A 15,867-nucleotide genomic window follows, 5' to 3' on the forward strand; every position below is an offset into this window, starting at 1 on the left:
TGAGATGAACAACATAGAGTAGACAACAGTAAAAGGAGATAAGGATGAAGAAAGAAACGAACCGCAGCTTGACATAGATATTGGGAAGGAGAGTTAAGTTAAGGGTTGGTAAGCGTGGGTTTTACAGTGAGATTTAAAAAGGCTTGAAGATGGTGTTCAGAGAAAAAGCCAAGATCCCAGTTGTGCCCTGCACCCACTCAGCACACATGTACACACATATGCAGGTCCACCCACACACAAACACAATGGGCCAGTGCTGAATTGTGTAGGAAAAAGCCTGCCTGTTTAAACCAACCAGATATGCAGATAAAGATTCTTAAAATATATTGATAGCGCATAAATGGCATTTGCAACATAATGCTCATTCATGTAAAATACAAAATGTTTTAACCACTTAGACTACCTTATACATGTAATATGGAATTTATTTAGGCAAATGAATAAAGATTAAAGTTTGTCTGTGTTTTGCTGTTTTCAAAGGGTTAAATAGCTGCATAATATTGGTTTTTATTTGATTTACTTCCTGTCAGGTTGTTTCCCCCTGGGTTTTTCTATTTTTAAAGTGTAACCTCTCAGAAAGAGAAGGATATTTCTGCCCGTCAGGTCTGACGTGCAGCATGATTCAGTTATTCACTGATCTTTGACATCCTATTCACATAAATGCTTCCAAACATGCACTGCACTAGTGAAGCATGACGGTAGATGTGTAGCATCAGTTTTGGGATGAAAAGGCATTGTCACCTTACGAAATTCAATTTTGGGACCTACTCCAGAGCAAATGTAAAAATTCCAACATAATCAGGGAGAGAAATCTGCTTAATTCAGCTCTAAGTCTGTGCTGTGTTTTATTTGTTCTTACATCCCCCTCAAGAACATGGTGCTTGCCAGCATGTTTGCTATTGACCAACAAGTGAGCATGAGCAGTTGTCCTGCTGTATTTGACTCTCCTGCTGTTGCACCATTCTCAGCCTTTCACTGTAGTAGGCACAAATTACAAGTTTATGTCCTTGCTTTTTTTTTAGAGACAGGACATTGTAATGTTATGCAATGTCACGCAGAGACCACGTTACATAACCTCTTTTCATTCTCAGTTGCAGAGATGACCTTTTACTTGATGCACAACAAATGAACAATTTGGTGTTTTTCTCATACATGATGTAGAACCTTTACATTTTATCAAGATAAAGGAGTCACATTTACATCACCTGCTTTGGATCATTCTTCTTTAGTTTATTTTTTACTTCCAGGAATCATGAGCTGTGCATGCAAATACGAGAATGCAATGGTCAGAGATGAGACAAAGTGATTCAGAATAACTTGACATTTCAAAATATATACACAGACTGGATGAAAAAGAGGGGCATGAAAATATATATGATGGTAGGAGCTCCACAGGATGATCCTTTGTTTCATTACTGCTTATTAATTCAATAAAGAAACCACCAAGAAATGTGTTGGCTCATAAAAAAATACCCCTTTTATGAATACATTTATTGTAGGTCACCCAGAGACAGATGCGATAAAGCATGATTTAACAGGCCGATAATGCTTGTTAACTAAAGTTGGCAGAATCAGTGTGTGCAATGACTCTTTGAGTTCTGAGGACAATGTCATGTCAGATAAAAACTCTTATTTCTAACCCCAACAACCCTTCATCATCTAAACACAGTGGGGCATTGATTAGTGAAGAAAGTAGTACATTTAATTTTTCTCTCAGCAGGTTGGCTCAGCCCATCTGTCCTTTAGACCCAGTGTTCTCTGCCTGATGAAATATTCCAGGAAGAGAGATACAACCATACAAATAGAGAAAGAATGAGTAGACATGTGCCTCCACACCTCCACGCCATAGCCCACGATTTAATAAGTTCTGTACTCCCACCATGATTAATCTTTTGTGTTAGATGTTATCTGTATTTAGGCATGTTGCACAAGTGTTTTCTCTTCTGCACAATGGAAATAATTTCAAAAGTCTAACAAACCATGGCTTTAAAGAAGAAGAAAAAAATGCAATAAATAGTGGCTTTTCTTTGCACAGTGTTTCTCTCCATGGCAACATCGGGTTTTTTTTATTTATTTTGGAGTGTTTTACATGCAAAAAGACTGAAATGCATAGTCATATGGACTTGATAATTTCAAAATAATCGTTTAGTACAAATTTGGCATTTAAATCAAACACTTTTTTTGGTAACATATTTTATATCAATCACTGATTTAGGCCATAGAGTATGTACAACACTATGTTTCTGCTCTGCATCTACTGTATATCTGCATGATGCCACACAGGGTATACCAAATAAAACTGTATAAAGCCTTTTGTTGCTGTGTTGTGGTCAGAAAGAAGTGAGGCCTCTGTAGGCTGCTCATTTCTGCTTAAGGCTACATTAGCTATATTCACAGTACATGCTCTAATCCAATTTTTTCCATCTAAATTACGCAGATCTGATCTTTTGACAGATGTGTGAACAAACTAAATCGAATAAGGGCCAGTTGCATATGTATGTGGTCCTAGATCTGATTCATATGTGATCTCTGACTACGCTTGTGTTATCCATCAGGTTGGAATTCATGTTTAGTTTAGTTTTTTTGTTTGTTTTTGTTTTTGTCTCACTCCTCTGTGTATGCTCATGCTTGTTGTGATCATTCAGTATCGGCCCCCTCACAGACCGGTAAGAGTAAATATAGAGGAGAGTCAGTGACGGGGGTCAGAGGAGCGATAAGGACATTTTACTTTTGTTTAACATTGATGGAGATGCTTCTGATCAAGCCAAACAGAACAAAGCAGTTTTTTGATAAAAGTTAGCAATTTGAACATTGCACAAATGATGCTGTTGTTTTTATTGATGTAAGCATGTGCACCACATTTCAGCTACAGTAAATCTGCTTATGTATAGCAGTCTATAACTTCAGTGGCATCCAAATCAGAGCAGGATATATGTCACCATCAGCACAAACAGATCGATAAGGCAGCTGATGTGATCTCAGCCATTAGCTGCTACTAGTATAATACATCTGAAGAACTGCTTCATTAGAGTTGCACTATGGGTAACGTAGGCACCACGTTTCCACAAATAATACATGGAACAATATTTAGAGACAGTATCTTTGGTTCGGCTGCATCAATTTTGATTCTTTTTTGTCCATTGTGAGTCCACCAAATGCTAAATCCTCAAGTTTCTAATTTCAAAATAATCGTTTAGTACAAACCACTGCAGGATCCATCACCTCTGCCCAAGTGTAGAGGACTTATGGCCTTGTTGTTGCTTTCACTCTGGAAGCAAGGGGAATTCATTTTCCTTAATGTAACTGGTACTATAGCTGGCAAAAGAGGCCATGACTTGTTAAAGACTGGCATTCACCTTTATAGTAAGAAAGGCTTTTTTTCCTTAAGTGAACATAGAGATATAGATTTTCTGAGCTTTTAGTTGGCAGGGTCTTTGGGAGTGTCTGTCTGTGAATTTCAAATTATAACCATATGTATCATGAAAGGACGGTGCCCCTATTTGTTCTTTATTTTTTTTCTCGTAACCTTTCCCCTGGGGCTTTCACAAACACATCCAACCTCATTATGAGCATGGATCTCATCAGGTGCAGTCCTTCTTCTCTCCCTGTGGACACAGTGTGGAACAGTGCTGCTAAGATTAATCATAAACACATGAGAACTGTGCCCTGTAGGACAACCTATACACACCTATATATCAGTTTTGATGGGAAAAAAATCCACATTGTAACTTGAAACTTGCCAGTTAAGTTGAGGTGTTGTACTAGAAATATACTGTAAAATAATGACAAAATCTGGAGGATACCGAAGGATTTTGATTTGATTTGATTTATTCTTTCAAACATGTAACAACAGTCAATATGTCAACACACATAATTCCACACATATCCACAAATATATTTTCAAATTGCTTATACCTAGTACATGCTTGAACGGAGTAGGAAGAAGTTAGACTTATCTAGTCCTACCCCCTAACATCATCTTATCATCATTGGTTTGCAAGCAGTATTACTACATGGATAATTTTGTTCTACACCACGCTAGTGATATACTAAAAACACCACACTCCCAATGTTACACCTGATTAATCGTTAAACCTGTTCTTGCCCATATCTTGATTGACATATACCTTTATATTTGTGTTTAAACTCATCAATTTTCTTACTGTTTTTTATGTCCACACTTAAATTATTCCATAGTTTTACTCCACTTATGGAAATACAGAATCTTTTTTTGGTTGTACGTATAACATGAATTTTTAAATTTAACTGACCCCTTAAATTGTATCCCCCTTCCCTTTCATTGAATAGTTTTTGAATTCCACCAGGTAATAAATTGTTCCTGGCTTTATACATAAACACAGCAGTCTTATATCCCACTAAATCAAAAAGTTTTAACAATTTAGACTGTATGAAAGCTCCATTGGTGTGATCCCTATACCCCATCTTATGCACAATTCTTATCGCTCTTTTTTGTAATATATACAATGGTTGAAGTGAGCTTTTGTATGTATTTCCCCAGTTTTCAACGCCATACTCTAAGTATGGTAAAATCAATGAGGAATACAAAATATGTAGTGCTTTCCTGTCCAAAATATATCTAACCCTTGCCAACATCGATATATTTTTTGCTATTTTGTTCTGAACATATCTGATATGTGATTTCCAGGAGAATTTGTCATCAACTATGACACCTAGAAATTTAATTTCATATACTCGTTCTATACTGGCTCCCCCTATTTTCACTTGCAGTTCGTTATCTAGTCTACGATTCCCAAATACCATGATCTAATCTGTTATTAAAGAGTTTTTCCAGAATTTTTGAAAATTGTGACAACAGAGAAACCGGTCTATAATTTGTGAAGTTGTGCTTATCACCAGATTTATACAGAGGAATAACCTTTGCTATTTTCATATTATTGGGGAACTGACCAAGTCGAAATGACATGTTAAAAATATGGGTTAATGGTTTACATATCCCCTCATTTGTTTCTCATCACTCACCAACATTTTGACATTGATCTTTTCAAAATGCAGCACTCACAGTGTTTCATCAGATACGATCATGTCTAAACCAATATAAAGCCAGTGTAAGCTATAAACTCGTCAGCGTGACTTTTAACCAGAGGGCCTGCACTGGTTTTGGACTGGGATTGTAGTAAAAGGTTGTCTATAAAATATAGATGTCACACTAGGTGCTAGTGGCGTGTGAGTGAGTGTGTTTGTGTGATGGGTGTGACGTTAAGGGATTACTTGAGAACAAGAGAGGTGTAGCTTAAAATACATCCTCATTCTGGGAGTAGATTAATGAGTACATGTAATTATCATACAGCCATAATTCACATGAAAGTGCAAATCCACAGCAGCTTTTATAAATGATGTAAAAGCCCATTTTACATGCTCATGTTCAAATGCACATACTGTAGTTTGTCAGTATTAAAATGCAAATGTAAAGTCAACTTCACATTTATATTCTCAGCCTCTGTGACACACCTCTGTCAGAAAAGGGACATAGGGACTGTCCAAGCTGAATCGAAAACTGTTTTCTTACATTCTATTAGTAATGAGTGAATGTGTGCATGCACACACACATACACACACATGCGAATAGAGTCTGTGTGCAAATAGTAATCATATATAGCTAGTAAAGTTAAGATATGTTGTTGCAAATGCTGCTGCATGAATATTGAATGTGTTTGCAGGTCAGTGCCCAGGGAGCAAGTCTCTTCGTAAGGGGTTTTTATTTTGCATTATTTTGAATTAGTTCCAGGCTCCACTTCTCCTTTTGTCTTTTGGTTACACTATTTAAACATTTTTTCAGCCACAGCTCTAAACACAACACTGACATACAGTATTTTGACCTAACAAAATTGATATGGCAAACTTGCAGGCCAAAGGTGCTTATTTACACATCCAGCCGCCACTGGGCAACATTAGCAATCATTTGGAGATGCTTTTCTGGTGACCCAGTGAATATAAGCCCAATATTCACTGTTTTAATTAATAGCTAATATTGGCTTTTTAGCTGCTACATGCTTCGCTGTGTTCACCTGCTAGTCACTAACTTTGCCTGTTTATCAGAGCTTTTTCATCAAAAGCAGATGCCTAATGTGGCTGTAAACTGGTATCGGGAGAGTGGTAAGACTAAATCAGTTAGGTTGGAGGCCAAAACAGTAAAAGCAATTAGTTGAAAGATACTTAAAAAAACTCTACAGGGCTGCAGGGAAGTGCCAAGAATCCTAATTCTCTGAGTTTGGCACTCTGAACAACACCTTTCATTTTGCTCATAGCCATTTAACACATTGATATAAAATATTTATCAATGCATCTTTAATGTCAAATGAACTTTGCAGGTGCATTTTGATGTTTAAGTGATAATGTGCATAATCACTATGTTAATCACAACAATACGTATCATCATAAAATGGACTGTTTGTCCACCTGACCCTGAAGGCTAGTTCATCGAAGGGTGGCTCCAGGTGAACTGGGTTGATGTGAGGGCCCCTTAGGGCCCTACAAATCTACTTCCACAGCCTGACTTCATGGGGTCAGGTCAGACTCAGCCCACTGAAACACCATGGGCTACTTCCACATGGACTCAGGACTTGCAAGGAGTCCACAGTGTTGGGTGACAGGAGAAGGCAGGGGCCTTGGTGGACTGATCACTAGATAGGAAACTGATCAATGGGACACAGAATATCCTCTTGGAAATAATGCACAATGTTGGGTGATTCATATTTGAGCGTACCTCTATAAAGAACTATGAGGTGTATTTCTGAGACAGAACTCTCAGATAAAACCAGGCTCAACCAGCATGAGAGGCACCTGGCAGGTATAGTGACAGTCAGAAGCCCACAGCTGAGCAACACTGCCCTGCTTTATTTCCACATTTATCCTGCTGGATAACAACATCAAGCCAACTCGTGCTTTCTCAAAGGCAATAGAGGAATCTAAAGTCAGTGCTATACTCTACTTGCCAGTACAGTGAAAATATGAAGTATCCACTGAAGAGATTCCCTGTAGTTCTACAGCAATGCAGCTGGCATGAAATATAAACTCAGCTGCAGGAGGTAAAAATATTGGTTTCTGTGTGCTCTATTGTGCTGCCGTGTCAGGGCATATAGTGTACAGCCAATATCTGGTGTAGCTGCAGGGTAAAAGCTTATCTACCTTTGTGCATTCTTACATATTTAGGGACAACATACAAGCACAGCAGAGACAGTCCATTTACTGTATAAGCATTATATTCAGAGAACAATAATGTACTGTCTGGTCCAGGTGAAACAAACATTTTATATAGTTACTGATCAACTTTTTTTCTTGGTAAGATGTTCTATTATTGAACCTTTTTTGTGTGTGTTATATGGCCGACCACGTAGCAGGTACACCAATCCAAACAAACCATAATCAGAACAACGGCTCCCCTTAAGACACACATTCATTTCATGAAAACATGGACATGTGAGGACTCCACTATAGAGATGGCATGACTTGATGGCAGTTCGGGATAATGTCACCTCTCGCCGCATTGCCAGCCCTTTTTGTTGGTTGCTAGGAGACAACACTGTAGTGCCTAAAGGTTTTCAGAGATAGTATAATTCCAGAGCCTTATTTTTTGCTGAAGTGTGAGAAACATGTTTACAAAGATGAAGTAATTTTCAGTGCATCAGCCCAAGGGAACTTGCCACCATGTGAAAATGTTAAATGTAGGAAAATAATGAAGCATGTAGCAAACTGAAGCACATGCTTTACACTAGTGCAACCAACAACTTTCTTTAATAAAAATGTCTTCCATTAGAAATGTCAGCAGAGAACATGATAATTATATAAACTGCATGATGTGCAGGAATTTTTAAAAAGCATGGAAGTTGATCTTTGTTTCTCTTAGTGCTGGCTTGTCAATGACTTGTTTACCTCCACCAGTGGGGGGCAGTAAAGGTCTATAGCAGGTGGACAGTTTTCTTGGCAGTTTTGTTGTTCCGTTTCCTCCTTCTTTTCTCCTCATTATGTTTCAGTTTTCTATCCATTACAACCATATGGTTTACAAAAGAAAGACTGCAGTCGAGTGGAAAAGACCCACTGCAGGAGGCTTTTTGTGTTCATGAAAGCCCCACTCCCTTCCATGACCGCCACCCCCCATAAATGCAGAAACCACTATTGATTCAAACAGCTCTGAAGATATAAAGACGGTTTCTCTAAAGTGGTGTCTGCTTTTCTTGTTTTTCAGAAAAAATAACACCCTAATCTTCAAAGAATCATTTAAAGCTTAAAGCCAACAGTATCATTTCTCCAAGCATTTTTTCAGTGACACAACAAGCTTTGGCTAAAAACAAGCACCTTAGAAAGTGAACTGATGGATCCCGTAAGAGCTATGGGCATGAGCATGTCATTAGGACTTAGGGTTTAGGAAAATATTAGCAATAGTTTGGTTTAATGTAGTGAAGAATCTGGATAACACCTAACATTGATGGGGTTAATAAAACTATATCTTTTGGCCTTGACCGCTGGATGAAATAAGGAACATTAACGTGAGATTTTCTTTATGATGTATTTGTGAGGTCCCTAATCTTCTCCATTGAGTTTGATTTGTCCAGCTTTCTGAATCAGTCACTTTGCATTTAATGTGTCTTTGCACTAATTTAATTGGAATTTAACTGAATTCAACTGGGATTACAAGATACAGCATTATTGGGATTCAAATAATTACAGTTAGACAAGCTTTAAAGGTCTAGCTTACAAAGAATCTTAATGTGATTCACTGCAAGGCTATGAAACATGTTTGACTAAAGATTAGTTAGCCAGAAATCATGGTTGCATAGTGGTAACAATGATTGAATGTACCTTGGGCAGGAGAAAAACAACACATTCTTTATATGCACATATTTACCCTACAACTCATATATCACAGTATTGTCATGTTGTTCTTGCTCATTGTACCCTCTCTCCAGTTGTTAAACAGGCTCAGAAACCAAAGGACGCCTGGAAGCAAGATGCTGTGTGAGCCACCAGAAGTACAATTTAATATCAACTCTGTCAACTGACAAACTTGCCTGGAAGGAAGACACTGAACCAGCACTGTAAGCAGCCAGCAGTAGGGTTTCATATCAGCTTCTGAGACTGTCTGACAAACCTGACTAAAAAGAACAGCGTGCACACAAGCACAATGCAGGGTTAGAGAGACCAGTTACCCAGTACTGGGTATATTTGCATAATAAAATTAGGAACAACAATTTTAAACTTAGTCCTCAGGAATGTCAAAAAGAGTTTAGCTACAGTAGATCAGACTTATGAGTAACCATCTCCAGCGTAGTCCTGGAAGACAAGCATCATCTTTTAAATGATGGATCCCTTGTGCTTGTACACATCAGATGGATTATTTCTTACAGTAAACTCAAGATGCAATTTATATTTAAGTATACTGCATAAATACTTGCATACTGTATCTGAATTCAAATCGAGGCATGACAGAATCTAAATCCATGCTACATGTCTCTACCAAATTTTATGGCAATCCATCCAATAGTTCTTGAGGCATCTTGGTAAAAGGAATATTCACGGCTACATAAGCACAATAGCTGTTGAGATATTTCACTGTGGACCAAAGTGGTGGGCTGACTGACAGACCAACATTGCCACCCCTAGAGCCTGGCTCCTAACATGAATAAAAACTTGGAGAAAACTTTGACAGTGCACCACAAAGCAAGAAACAACTGGTGAACTCCACATTTGATACAAGATTTTTACCACAGTCTTTGTAAATACAAGTCTGACACATGTGCCCGGCCTGGTGAGAACATCATCTGTAGCTCTGTGGCTTTGGCTATTTTCATCCTGGATTATTTGTTGAAGCTACAGTGTTCAAAGGCTGCTCCTTATACAACTGAGTGCAGCTACTTCCAATTTACAGTTCAGTGTGAAAAGCTCAAGTAAACAAACAGCTAATGAAGACAGCTGAACATCTACCAAGCCAGTAAGGCCTAAAGTTGTTTTCTCAGGCCTTGCATATGACAGGCAGTGATGAAGCGGACTCCAGTGAGATGCCATGTTGCTCTGTTCTTTTTTAAACTGATGTGTAACTTTATGGATGTGTTTGCTTATGTGGTAACTATAAAAACATGACATGCTGGCATTTCAAGGCTTGCTACTGAAAGTTTGTGTTGAAATCGACTTTCTCCCCTTGGGCAGTCAGATAAAGTTTTTCACAGATTTAAAATCACCACTAAAAGATACACAACAGGAGAAGTTCATATTCAGTTGTAACAGTTCCACACAATACCACAGTAAGTATCACAGTTGCCACTGCCACAAATACATACAATTTCAAAATGAGTCCATAAACCAATACATTTGCTTGGTGCAAAATTATGGTGCCCCGTCTGTTGATTTGTTTGTGCATGTTTTATTATTATTCCAAAGTTTTGCTCAGAGTTTCTTATTAGTGGAGTTGGCAGACGCAGACTGTTAATTGCATCAGATTCTTAACAGCATTATTCATTGTTTTATATTCACCGTCTGAAAATTTAGAGATGAGATTTAATAAAACTGATTTTGGAAGGAGTAACTGACAGACCCATTTGACCCAGTTTTAGATGTTGAACAAATATCAGAAGAAAACAAACTGTTTTTCCTAATTAGAATTTCTTCTGTATTCTCTGTGAATACGAGGTATTTCTTCTCTCTGCTGTGCAACCCACTGTGCTCTCCCTGATTTGGTCTTCATCTTTGGGGACCACAAGTAGAGCACCGCATTCAGCTGAGAAAGACTCAGTTTCTTGGCATGCCTGGAGGCCCACGTACCTGAGGTGATTTGGGATTTGTTCTGAAAGACTCTGCTGTAATGGCAGAGTATGGGAGGTGAAGAAGTTGCACACATCTAATGGCTCATTCATTTCTGTTGACAGGATGCTGCTGAATCTGGACTTGGCCACACTTCCAGGAAACATAATGTAATCCCTAGTGAATCAAAGGCGGAAAATGTACTTACTGAAAAAGAGCAAATTGTTTAGAAATGCACTGCTTCTCCTGAGGAAACGCAAGAACTGAAAAAAAGTGGAGTGGAAGTCTGTGCTCTGTGTCAGAGAGAGAGCAGCTAAATTACAACAGGCAACAAACATCAGGATTCTTAATGAGGAATCACTCCCTAAAGATGGTTTCCAAATTGAAGCCATGTAACTGAAAATGTATCAGTCAGATACAGTCAAGACGCTCCAATCTGAGCATGTCAAGTATAATAGATCACTGTGTTTGTGATTCCTTTGTGATAAGCAGCAGCATGCTCTACAACACACCCACTTCTCTTTTAGGAAGGAACAAAATGCATATTGGGTGGATTGAAATAATGAAAAGTTAAGCTTGATGGAGGGAGTGGACATACAACGTGAACTACAGATATGTGTCTAACATAAGGGTGAATTCCTTCAGTATTTCTGTAATGTTAATGTTGAAGTTACAGTACCAGTTTGATTCTCCAAAGTTAGATTTTGTATTTGGAACGATGCCTTGGAGGAGTGTGTGTAGGAGACATCGTTGGCAGCAGCCAGATGCACTGTACAGCTCACATCTGAACAAAACGGCAGCTGAATTATTAATGCACATTTGTATGCTTGGATAGAAAGCATGTTTGCCTGGGATTCTACCTCCATCTAATGTTCTAATGTTTTCAACATGAGGTTTTCACAATAGGTTCTTCAGCTATGTCCTAATTAACTGCTTGACCTTGTGTGTATGTACCCATGGTATATTTATATTACTTTTATATGGTGGATGTGTGAATTGGGTTCGCTCATGAAGGTGGTCAGGCCGGGCTGTCAAACATAAACACTTCACCAGGCTGCATCTGTCATGCTTGTGTCAGAGTACTCCATGCACAGCAGGCGAGAGGGAGATTAGGGTGAGAAGCCATTTTACAGCACAGTGCCCTGCTGTATATACACTGCTCAGAGGCTGTTCAGCTGGAATGTCAATCTGGATTTTGACAAAGAGAGCTAAAAAAAAATCCTGCAGCTCTGAGAATTTATTATAACCTTCACCCCGAGCGCTCACTGAGCTGAAAGGGTGAACAATAAACTAAAGGCTACTGAGACGTCTTTGTAGCTTTATGTAAACTTGCAGGGAAGGCCACATCATTATACACATTAGAATCTGTTTACAGGTCTTGGGGAGTACTACTGTTGAATAAAGTCTTTTGTGGCTTCAGAGGGAGCTGGGTGAAATCTAATATAGTGGATAAAAGATTAAAAAAAAAGCCTGCTCCTCATGTCTGCTTGAGGCCAGTGGCTTGAAGCTGCTGGTAGCAAAACACTGACCAAACTGATGCTGTTTGAGTTGTGGGTAACGTATGCACCAGGGGGATATTTATGGAGATAAAGGTTCGTGACTCATTATGTGGCACTAAACAGTGAAAATGCATGTGTTCATATTTACTAAGGAGTCACAGTGGGCTTTGCACCAAAGAAAAAAAAAGAAGCGGAACCACAGGAATTTGCGCATCTGGTATCATGCAATTATATATTTGAAGGAATTCCTATTCAGGGACACAAAATAAAGGATGAGAGAGTGGAAATGTATACAAATACCCTCAGCACCTGATTTATCACAGCTGTGACAAAGGGAACTGCTGCTGAAATTTAACATCACGAGAAACGTCATCTGAGATCTCTTTGGAGTTAAGAACATGTTTGAAGATGGAGAGGAGAACATGAGGGACTTTTACAGGCTTTCAGGTCAAATCATGCTTCAGTTACTGAATGAAATAAAACATGATTTGTCTGGCAGACTATGTGACTGCCATTCCAAAATATGTTTGTTGATTTCTTCAACAAAGTTCAGTCACTGTAAACTTAGACTTTCTTCTGCACTTCCATTCGGCCCACACACGTGCAACAGCCTTCAGGCTGCAGATCCTAAGTGGAGGTGTATTCAGATGAACACTGCTGCAGCCTCATGGTGATATTTGTGACAGGTTTAGTAAATATCCCCCCAGGTCTTGACAAGAAGAAGAATGTGTGAAATTAAAAAGGACAGTATTTCTAGGTCTGCTGCTGCAATTTGTCTTACTCCTCGGTGCCATAACATTATAGTGGTGTCCCAGAACTATTAGACAATAGAAACACATCAGCAAGGCACATTGCTGCACTGGTTGACATGTTGATACTGCAATTTATTTTGAGTCAATTCCACATACACTATCTTACTGTTGAAAATTCTCACTTCAGCACCAAAGAGACCTAGCTTTTCCTGCTGTTTGATAACGTTCTTTGTTCCTTAATAGTATTTTGTAAGGAGTGTCCAGATGTTTTAGAAAAGAAGTTTTTAGCCTTTTATAAAAATGTAAACTATATAATTTTGACCAGTGGCTTTGGGGAAGAGAACCACAGACACAAATCATAAAGAACTGTTGATTTTATTCTTTTTTATTGTTGCCAATACCAAAAATATAATATTACCAGCTATAACCATTAATACACTTAAATTAAAATAAAAATGATTCCACACACATTATGAACATAAAATATTTGTGTAGTGGATCTCGATAAATGCCACTTTCACACAGGCTTCATAAAATAAAATTTTTGTTTATATATCCTAATTTAGCACAGGCTCATATACCAACACACACACACACACACACACACACACACACACACACACACATGCTCAAAGACTCTATCTCTATTCTCAGTGACTGATTTATTCCCTAGTTTTATTAAATTAATCTTGTGATGTTTAATTCTAGATCCACTGATGAGCTATTAAAATCTAAAGTCTGGTTATGTTTTTATTCCCCTTACACTGGATTCATATGAAACTTTAATGATCTCTGTATAGAAACTGGGTCATTGCAGCAACTTTGAATTGGATACAGAATAACCATACAAGGAGTACAGGGAGTACAAGGAACATATAAAAAAATTACATATCAAATTGCTCTGTGCACATTATATAACACGTACATATTGTTCAGTATATGTAAATCTTTGACATAATGCACAGACTGATTTAACATGACAGACTGGTTCTAATTTTTTTTATTTCCTAGAATCTAACTTTGCTGTAGTTTTTAGTCAGACTGAGATATTAAAGCTTTTCTCTCACAAATTTCCCTGTTTACTGTTTAGAAAAGTAATTTTCATCAACAGTGAAGCAAAAGCTAATATCCTCAGTCTAATTCTGCTCGTTTTTCCAGTCCTAATTGTTATAGTCTCTGCCAAACATTAAAATATTTTCCACTCTCAAATCTGCATCTGCAATCAGTCCTCCCACATGTTTGGCTTTGCTCTCTAACCATCTCTGAGTTTTTTGTTACTTTTCATCTTTTTTTATTTACTTATCTCTCTCTCTCAGCATGTTCAAGCCACAAGGCTGTTGGGTTCTGCAGGTGGACTCAGCTCAGCCCTGGGGAAAGAAATAGAGGGGGTTGCTTTTTAGGAGGTAACAGACTAATGATACGGTGGAGGAGTTGCTCCCTGCAGCCGGATTGTGACATCCAAATCTATGGTGGATGGTGAAAATTGAGCAGGAAGTGCCTCAGTGGGCTTCTATATTTCTAATCCACAGTGAGCTCATGTGCAAATGTGAGCAATTCGACTGGACGTGACATGGTTTGAATATAATGAATGTTCTGATATGATAGTCATAAAACATATTACACACAGGCATAATTTTTCAAAGCAAAAACAAGCAGTCCAGGTACATTTCAACTCCCCAGACATAAAATATGCACAACCTGTCAGTGTGCTTTCCTCTTGAATTTCAAAATGTAAAATAAAATGGCGATCATGAGCCAGTCGCACCAGCTGGTCAAGAGTTCAAATTTAACCTTGTTCTGATGGAAGTTTAACTAGGTACAATTTTACTGAATGCATCTCTAGCTTAAGGTGCCAGTGTCCTGAAACACCCTGTGCCTTCCTGTAGGCATCCCTGGCTCTGGAGCTCCTTATGTTGTTTTGTCTTTGGTGTGTCCTGATGCTTTTTATTTTTCTCTCCAACCGGTCGAGGCAGACAGCCGCCCACCAAGAGCTCGGGTCTGGCGGAGGTTTTCCTCTCCACTGTCACCAAGTGCTTGCTCAATGGGAGATTTGTCGGGTTTTCCTTATAACAGTGTAAGGTCTAGACCTGATTATGTGAAGTGTCCTGAGACAACTGTTGTTGTGAATTGGCACTATAGAAATAAACTGAATTGAACTGAATAAAATAACAGAGTAATCTTAAAAAATGCTGTGGCAATAGCACAAATAAATCCGTACATAACATCATTTAGGTTAGTATAATGAGATCATTCTGAATACTCCTTACTCGAGTCAGGTCCAATTTTATTTATATAGCTCAATGTCACAAATGACAAATTTGTCTCAGTCTTACCTACAGTTATAAAATTTATATTTTGCACCTTCTAGGAAGCAAGTAACATAACAACAGTGAAGTGGTCTGGGATATACTAAGTGGTAAGTGAACAGTTAGTTCTCATACTGTTCTGAACCAGAATGAGCAGGTGCAACGACTTGGTCGACCTTAACAGGGGCCAAATCATTACGGCCAGAGGACTGGGCCAAAGCATGTCCAAAACGGCAAGGGGTGTGGGTGAGCAGTGGTGAGAGCCTACAGTGGTCTAAGGAGGGACAGGGCATCACTGGACAATGAAGGCATTTTGGTACATCACTGGGTAGAAACAACTTCCTAACTCTGTGTTTTGCTTGATATCCCTGTTTTACTCTGAGATGGAGTAATTAGGTTTCTGTGCCTTTTTATAGCTTTCCATAAAAAGTGATTGCTAGAACTTTGGAAACTAGCAAGCAAAACTAGTTACATAACAGTGCCATTGTTAGTCTGTAAACCTGCTCAATTTGACACACTGCAGAGAAATGAGAGATT

Source organism: Monopterus albus, unplaced genomic scaffold, assembly GCF_001952655.1.
Source record: "Monopterus albus unplaced genomic scaffold, M_albus_1.0 scaffold135.1, whole genome shotgun sequence".
Taxonomy (NCBI): Eukaryota; Metazoa; Chordata; class Actinopteri; order Synbranchiformes; family Synbranchidae; genus Monopterus; species Monopterus albus.